Consider the following 9,886-nt stretch of genomic DNA (forward strand, 5'->3'; position numbering starts at 1 on the left):
AGAAGTCACTTTGTAGGCAAACATCAGAGTTTTGAATTTGATGCGAGCAGCAACTGGCAGCCAGTGCAAACGGACTAGCAGCGGAGTGACATGTGCTCGTTTAGGTTCATTGAAGACAACTCGTGCTGCTGCATTCTGGAGCAGTTGAAGAGGCTTGATAGAGTTAGCTGGAAGCCCAGCTAGTAGAGAGTTGCAGTAATCCAGTTTGGAGAGAACAAGAGCTTGAACAAGGAGTTGAGCTGCATGTTCAGATAAGAAGGGTCGGATCTTTCTGATGTTATAGAGTGCAAATCTGCACGATCGAGCAGTTCTAGAAATGTGGTCAGAGAAGTTTAGTTGGTCATCAATCGTTACTCCAAGGCTTTTCACCATTTTGGATGCAGTAATGGTTGCCCCATCCATCTGGATTGAAAAGTTATGGTGTAGAGTCGGGTTGGCAGAAACTACAAGCATTTCCGTTTTTGCGAGGTTCAGCTGAAGATGATGATCTTTCATCCAGTGTGAAATATCCAACAGGCAGGCTGAGATACGAGCTGGAACCGAGGGATCATCAGGATGAAAAGAGAGGTATAGCTGGGTATCATCAGCATAGCAGTGGTAGGAGAATCCATGTCTCTGGATGACTGGTCCTAGAGATGATGTGTAGATGGAGAAGAGAAGTGGCCCAAGAACAGAGCCTTGAGGTACCCCAGTGTTTAGATGCTGTAGGTTGGACACCTCTCCCCTCCAAGACACCCTGAATGACCTGTCAGAGAGGTAAGATCTGAACCATTGTATAACAGTGCCCGCAACGCCCAGTGACTCAAGCGTAGATAGCAGGATCTGGTGGTTGACAGTGTCAAAAGCAGCTGACAAGTCCAGCAAAATGAGGACTGATGATTTAGAGTCTGCTTTAGCCAGTCTGAGATCCTCCACGACCGAGAGCAGGGCAGTCTCAGTTGAGTGGCCTTTCTTAAAGCCGGATTGCTTGTTGTCCATGAGATTGTTTTGAGTAAGAAAGTCCAGGACTTGATTAAACACTACTTTCTCCAGAATCTTGGCCATGAATGGAAGCAGGGATACTGGTCTGTAGTTTTCAAGTAGCGTATGGTCCAGGTTGGGTTTCTTTAGCAGTGGGGTTACCCTAGCCTGCTTAAATGTAGTGGGGAATAAACCAGAGTCAAGAGATGTGTTAATTATGTGAGTCAGTGTTGGTATGACTGCAGGAGAGATGGCTTGCAAGAGATGAGAGGGAATGGGATCGAGTGGACAGGTGGTTGCATGGCTAGATAGCACAAGTTTGGACACCTCAGACTCAGAGAGCTGAGAAAAAGAGGTGAGTGTGTGTGGTGTTGGTGTTGTATCTTGCGTGTTTGTTGTAGGTGCAGCAAATTGAGCACTGATTTTTGCAGTTTTGGTGCAGAAGAATGTAGCAAAGTCATCAGTAGTAAGTGTGGAGGATGCGGGTGGAGGAGGAGGATAGAGGAGGGAGGAAAATGTTTTAAAAAGTAGGCGAGGATTAGTGCCATTGTTGATTTTCAGACGGTAATACGTCTGCTTTGCAGAAGTAACCTCAGCTGAGAAAGAGGACAGAAGAGTTTGGTATGTTAAGAGATGTGCAGGATTTTTAGTTTTCCGCCAAATTCTCTCCGCAGCCCGAAGTTTTGAGCGATGCTCACGGAGAGCATCCGAGAGCCAGGGTGCAGGAGGACTGGCACGGGCTGGCCTGGATGCAAGAGGACATAATCGGTCTAGACATGATGCTAGTGTGGAGCAGAGTGTATTAGTGGCAGAGCTCGAAATTGCGACCATTTTGGTCGCATATGCGCCCGAAAATTAATCTATGCGACCTCATAATATATTTTGGCGCATTAGTGCGACTGCAGATAATGGTTGTAGTGCGACCTGTTTTGATTTTTTGTAAAAAGGTGCTGAATCGCTCTTCCCTGCCGCTGTCAATCATTCAAGGTATTCCGCTGTCAGATGACAGGGAAGGAGCTTTTATGACCACGGGAAATGCAAACGGCAGAAGAGTAAAAACTTAAAGCACACAGGTTTGCAAACCCCACCTAAAATTGAGGTGCAGATGAGAGCGATCATGACACGTCACGTGGTGAATAATGATCCACCAGCTGAGATCAATAGAGTACGCGCTTCATGGAGAAGGCGCCCGAATCTCCATGCGTTGCATTCACTGCGTGTTCAGCGCAAATGTCCGCTAAAAGTCAAATCTAATACTGTACATATCATCGCCAAAGGAGCTCGCCTTTACAAAGTTTACACTGAAACTGCGTCTCATAACAAACAGTGGTATTCCGCCGGTGGTCATCGCAAGAATCTTGCGCTGCCTGCTCATAAATTGGGTCAGCTGACTCGCCAGCTTTTCCACTAACACAGGAAAATGAAGATCATCTCAGACTGAACATTTAAATTGACACAAACTGAAACCAAATCTTTTAAAGAGTGATAGAAGTGAGACTTTACTTTCTTTCTTTTGTCTATTCTTTTTTGAGGTGTATGTTATTTTTATTTTTTATTTATTTACTGATGACTGCTTTGGAGCTTTCATTATTGAATTGAATGATTTAATATAATCTTTTGTTTGTTTTGTAGCAGAAATATTATTTATTAAATTGACATGCATATAAAAACAGCAGCACAAAATCAATATTTCTTACTGCAATGCTTCATTTTTGTTTGATGCAAACTATACAATTATTTTTCATAAAGTAACAGACTTTTTATAGCAGATAACCTACATTCATGCACATTCAAGGCAGTATCATAATGAGAAATGTAATTCATTTTTACTATTATTGTCATTTTCATCATCATTAATATTCTATAATTATTAGACATTCATTTTGGAATTATTGCACACAAATATCAATGTCTTCACAGAATTAGTTAGATAGTTGTTTCTGGTTTTTGTCAGTCCTATTGATGTTGTTTTAAAATACAATAAATCCCTTAAAAAGCAATTTGCAGCGGTGCTCATTCATTTTTGGTGCGGGTGCTCCTAAATTTTTTCTGGTGCTCCTAAATTTATTTTGGTGCTCCTAAATATTTGAAGTTGGGAGCACCGGCGCTACTAAGTAAAAAAGTTAATTTCGAGCCCTGAGTGGCACTGTTCGAATCAAGTGCAGTGAGTTTGCGAGATGGAGGAAGAGAGTCTGAAACAATGGTGGATAGTCTATTGGGTGAGAGAGATCGTAGGTTTCTGCGAAAGGTAACCAGTGTAGGAGTGTGTGGCGGCTCAGGAGTAATGTGGATGTTGAGAGACAGAAGGAAATGATCAGATATTTGTAGTGGAGTTACTATTGTTTGATCAGTGAAGCAGTGTCGTGTGTAAATAAGGTCTAGCTGATTACCTGATTTGTGGGTAGCAGAAGTAGGTGCTCTTTTTAGGTCAAAAGAGGCAAGCAAAGTCTGAAAGTCTGCAGCTTGCGGTTTGTCAACGTAAATGTTGAAGTCACCTAGCACCAATAAGGGAGTGGCAAAATTAGAAAAAGATGAGAGAAGAACATCCAGTTCATCTAGGAAGTGACCTAATTTACCTGGTGGGCGGTAGATGACAACCACATTTATGTAGAAGGGGTGGATAATGGTGACTGCATGGAATTCAAAGGAGCTGATTGTTGGCAGGGACGGTATCAGAGTAAATTTCCATTCTTTGGAAATTAGTAGTCCAGTCCCACCCCCTCTCCCTGTCTGACGAGGAGTGTGGGAAAAAGAGAAATTAGCAGAAAGAGTAGCATGTGTAGCAGTGTCCTCCGGCCTCAACCAGGTCTCAGTTAGAGCCATGAGATTATAGTCAGAATATGTAGCTATGGAGGTAATAAAATCAGCCTTGTTAACAGCTGATTGACAGTTCCAGAGGCCCACGGAGAGAGAGAGTTGTGAAATAGTAGATACATGTATTGAACGAAGGTTGTGAGGATTACGCCTGCAGCGCACCTCCCGTGTTTTGCGAGTGTTAGTAACAACAGGAATTAGAAAACACATAATAAAAGTGCACTGACAACAAAAAATAAGTGTAAAGTAAAACAATACAGTAAAGTACTCAAGTGCTTTGTCGGTGTCTTTGCTCGGTGGAGTCGCGCAGGTAGAGTCGATGGTCTTTACCCTCGTCGGTCTTCACACGAGGCTGCCGCGACCGCTGCCGCGGTGAACTAGTTGTTTATATAACCCCAAAGCACTAGCTGATTGAATTCAGCTGGACACGCCTCGAGAGTCAAAACAAGGGCCGAAACTGAGGCGGACGACGCGAAACCGCGTTTGCGTTCGCTACACAAGCTCTTATAGTAACCAAGGAAACAGTGGCTAAACAACTTCTAGTATTATACACAACTGAAAGCAAGTTTAAATGTCCTACAACTTTACACAAACAGCTGGAAACAAGTCCTCAAACCATACACAACAACTGAAACAAATCTTAAATGTACTTACAGGCTGCTGGTCTAGATGCTGATAAAGTGCTTCTCCTGCCGACTAATGCTAGCGTGCTCGCTATATAGTGGTTACCTGGCGTTTGGACACGCCTCCCGAGTCAAAACAAGGGCCGAAACTGAGGCGGACGACGCGAAACCGCGTTTGCGTTCGCTACACAAGCTCTTATAGTAACCAAGGAAACAGTGGCTAAACAACTTCTAGTATTATACACAACTGAAAGCAAGTTTAAATGTCCTACAACTTTACACAAAATAGCTGCCAGTATTCGGACAACAATTGCAAACTAAGTATTTTTATGACAAGTTGGTTTAAATGAATAACCATTACAGTAACGTTGAATACTACACTGTTAAAAATTGTCCCGTTAAAAAACAGTAAAATACTGGCAGCTACAGTTGCCAGCAATGTACTGTTATTTTACAGTATGTTGCTGTAAAAATACATGGACTACATTGATTTACACAATACTCAAGTGAACTTATTTTGCTCACTGAAAGCAACTGCCTCAACTTGGTCAACTGCTGTATGAGTTTATGAAGTAATGTGCTATATATGCTTAGAAGCATACTTATAATGATAACTTATTTTAATTAATTAGAAAAGTTCGGTTTAACTCTAATGTCTTATTTTTCACAACAGCACACATACATGTAAATCTGGAATCACCAGAGAGATTCTGACTGCATCAGCAACTAAACAGCCGCTATCTTTAAATAGAGAAACATGCAGAATAACATCAGCAGTTCATTGTTCATCTTTAACTCATACACTGGCTCTACTCTCCTCCACAACGGTGACAGACAGAAGAAATTAGCTTCAGGTCTTACAGTAAAATACTGTTTTTTCCTTGATTTAACAGTAATCTACTGGCAGCTGTGGTTGCCAGCAATCTACTGTTTTTTTACAGTCTACTTCCGTAGTTTAAGTTAACAGTATATTACTGTTAAAATACATTTTACACTGTGTTTTTACCTCTCACACCTTTAACCCTTTAAACCCCAGAGCATATACTTCAGTTTTAATTGAAGTGTCCACACTACTGAGTGTTTAAGAAACATGGAGCAAAGCTGAAGTAAATTCATTAATTAACTGACTAATTAAATGATAATGGAAGATTAACAATGAATAAATGAAGAAATAGTGAAGGGAAAAAACAAGAACAGAACATACAAAACTTTAGTCACAGCTTTATAATGAAATAACCTGAAGAACAACAAATGATTAAATCATTTAAATGATCAGCGGATGATTAAACAACTCTACAAACATCATCACCAGCTACACTTATTACTTAATACATGTATTTTTGTATAACATCTACTTAAGTTCTTCTTGAGAAAAAGTTAAAGTTTTACGTCACCATCATGGAGAACAGAGTTTGCTTTAGTTCGGCTCTTAGCCTTGTCATTTTTATCATTTATATATCTTGGCTGCTGCAATAGTTAAGAACTTAGTTTATAAAGCTCCTTTGTTGTGGCAAGCCAGCCAAAAACCTAAATAAGATCTGGTGATGTTCATGTTGCTATTAAATGGCAGAGTCTGTTCTCATTTCGTATAATAAAATTTACTGCTCCTATTCAATGTTAAATCTATTGTTTTACATTATATGTATATATATATATATATATATATGGCAATGATTTCTGGAAGTTTTTAAGAATATCTTGGACAATAACACTGCTCTATGGTGTAAATCGCACTCAAAGAGACATCAATAATCAGCATATGAACCTCAATAATGGTGAAAACAAATTTAACAAAATTTAACAAAATTAACAGTTTAACTTACAAACAGGCAACTGAAAGTCTAAACATGAACAACAGCAGAATCAAACACAAATAAAGAAAACTGTTAGACCATTATACAACATTTATTTATACCGCAATGCATGCTGGGATATTTGTACAGTGCCACTCCCAGCATGCATTGCAGCATGAAACATTTGAGATGTTACCATTGTTGAGATACAAGGTCAGATTCATGAGGTCTGAGTGTGTATTTGTCATAACTGAACTGTTTTTGTATGTTATTTCTTAACTGTTAAGTAATTACGGAGATATCTTTTCTGTTTTGTTGGACTATTTCTCACTTGCCTTAGTCCACCCCAATTCAATAATCGGTCAGGAGTCAATTAATCAAAATCAATGAATTTATTTATCGAGCATAAGTGAATAAAGCGAAGGTCAGGATCCTGGGCTTTTGAAGAACCGTCAGCCAAGCAGTCTGGATGTCCAAAAGCTCTCGAACTCTCTCGACTCCCTCCTTTTATCCATCAGCAGTGTTCAATCTTTTTGGCCACTCCTCTGATCAGTTACCCCCAATCTCTATTGTTGCCATCAGCTGTTTTCAGGCAGAATCATCTCTCAAAAGTATGTGGTCTGCACACAGAGATACCTCTGCACACAGAAACAAAAGGGCAGGTGAAAGTATCACTTCTCCTTGACATACTTGACACTACTGACATCTGGGGTGCAGCAAGCAACTGTAGCAAAAAATCATCAAAGCACAGCTGAGCATCATAACTTCCTTATAGAATTATCAGGATAATATCAATTTTATTAAAGCATCATACATCATGCATACACAGAAGCAGTATAAAAATGCTGCATCTATCACATCAGCTTTTCCTCCTAGTCCTGTCTATGAACTCTTGACCTGTGTATGCACCCATCTAGGGGAAGCCCCTCTGCAGATCTGTCTCCAGCCAGCACCCACACACAGCTCTTGTGGTTTTAGCAGTTAGTTAGAAACGCATTATTACAGGGGTTAAGTACAAGTACGCTATATCAGGAGACATCATCATATCTGACAAAAACACATATTGTAAATTATGAATAGTGAGGCAAATGGGAGTATATTCCTCCAATAGCAAATATATATCAAAAGAAAAGAGTGATTAGTAAGACAATAAAGCAATATTTTCCTCATCTGCTCCAGTTCTCCTTTCTGTATAGAAAAGTCACACGTCACAGCTGCAACCCAGACAGGGACTTTCTGCAAGACTTGTTTGTTACAGATTTAGTTATTTGACATTATAGGTGTGGAAAGTTCCTGTCTCATTTTAAGGTCAAACAGAATGTCTCATCATATCATTGCGTGGGCTCATTAGATTATCATGGTTCAAGGAAACACATATGCATTATAAGCATGAGCACATATATGTAATTCAAAAGAAGCATTAGATTGTAATTTTATTCCTTCAACAGCGGCTGTGACTCATTGCACTGGGTTTGCATATCCCTTGTTGGTGGCTTTAGGTTGAGCTGTGACTTTGTGTAGCTGTGCTCAGAGACGGATAGATCCTCCCATTGTGTTTCTGCATCACAATTTAGGGGCATGCACACAGGTTCATCTTCACAGCTGTCCACTGCATTACTGGCAGCCACTGATGGATCTGTTGAAATAAATGTAATCATAATCATTTTTACATTAGTACATAATATACATAATGACAATTAATACATTATTGCACCAATAGAACATTGTGTGTATTAGTTAATTCAATAGTAATACAGGTCGGTATTATTATCTGAATAAGAAATGTAGTTTGAGAAAATGGACTTTAGGAATATGTAAAGTAAAATTAAAGGAACACTACAAAATGTATTTTCATTTCATTCCTTAAATTTATTTAAAGTTATTCTTTTAAATGTTTATAATAAGTAGTTTTTTTTAAACATATATGTTTAATGATTTTTAGATGTTGGTATATTCGAGCTGAAAGCTTAATAGATGTGTAGTCACAGCCCAAATGTCTGTGCTAGATTGGTAAGTTAGCTGGCCTGCTAACGTCTATGATTCCTGTATTACCTTCACTATGAAATGCATTCATAAATATGAAATATAACATCATGTGGCCAGTTGTAATCATACAAGACTTCTTGTAACATTACTTTTAACTCACCATTGCTGAGCTTAAACATGTTTATAGAATGCATTTCAGAAATATGACGTTAGGCGAGCAATCACTTCACAAGTTGGCTTACCTGAATCGTACAACCTTTCCAGCACCCGGCGTGGCTTTTTTACCGAAGCTTCGTAGCCGAGCCATTTCTCGGGGTAAGGGTGTCTATCAGTTGGCTTTCCGTCAACGAAATGGTAAGGACACACGTAAGGGCGCTTGGGTGGCTGTTTTAAATTGAGCGCCTTCAGCCATTGCCTCAGGTGCTCATCATCTTTAGGTGGTGGATGTAAATCGTAAGGTGCACCACAACACTCCGACCGGGTCACTCTGTGTTCATAACACTGTTGTTGTAATTGGTTTCTCCTCTTTATCCAATTGTTATGGCAGCCCCGAACTGAACACGCAATGCTTGACATTCTTGCTGTAGAAGCTTACGACTAACGTTAGATCCTTCGAAACCGGAAGTTAGATGACAAAATGAGCGTAATGGCGCCACCCTTGTTGTCGTGGAAAATAAGGTCAATAAGACATGTGAAAGAGAAGCCATAACAGAGCTGCACTATTCTTAAAGAGACAGCGCGCTGAAAGAGCACGTGCTGTTGGGTGTGTGAGCGCCGCTCGGAGACATGCAGAGCATACACATCTTAATGTGAGTGCTTTAATGGTCAAATACATGCACATTTGTGCCAGAACGCAGAGTTTAGTAATTATTCATATTAACCCTCGTTTGTGTAATAAACAAGTTGAGTATCATGTATAGCTGAGTATATATGTGTAAGACATGTGAAAGAGAAACCATATCAGAGCCACACTATTCTCAAAGAGACTTTTTCATTATTATTAATCAAACAACAAATGGAGAAAATCTCTGCCCGCTGCTCTTGACTGAAGGACTTTTTTTTAGCAAAAAGCATTTCTTACAGTGAAGATGCCTAAAGCACAGTTTAAACATAACAAATTTAATAACTCATTTCTAATAACTGATTTTATTTTATCTTTGCTATGATGACAATACGTCATATTTTACTAGATATTTTTAAGATACTAGTATTCAGCTGAAAGTGACATTCAAATGCTTAATTAGTGTAATTAGGCAAGTCATTGTTTAACAGAAGTTTCTTCTGCAGACAATCAAAAATATATATTGCTTAAAGGGGCTAATAATATAGAGCTATTAAAATAGGTTTCAAAATATTTAATCCTTTTATTCTAGCCGAAACCAAACAAATAAGCCTTTTCTCCAGATGAAAAAATATTATAGGAAATACTGTGAAAAATTCCTCCGTTAAACATAATTTGAAAAATATATATAAAAAAAATTCACAGAAGGGTGAATAATTTTCACTTCAACTGATAATCGTTTTAAATAAATCGCAATTACAACGATGACCAAAATAATCCCGATTATGTTTTTTCCCATATCAGAAACTGTATTTCTCTCTCTCTCTCATATATATATATATATATATATATATATATATATATATATATATATATATATATATATGTATGTATATGTATGTATATATGTATATGTGTATATGTATGTA

Source organism: Danio rerio, chromosome 4, assembly GCF_052040795.2.
Source record: "Danio rerio strain M-AB ecotype USA chromosome 4, GRCz13ab, whole genome shotgun sequence".
NCBI classification, from domain to species: Eukaryota; Metazoa; Chordata; class Actinopteri; order Cypriniformes; family Danionidae; genus Danio; species Danio rerio.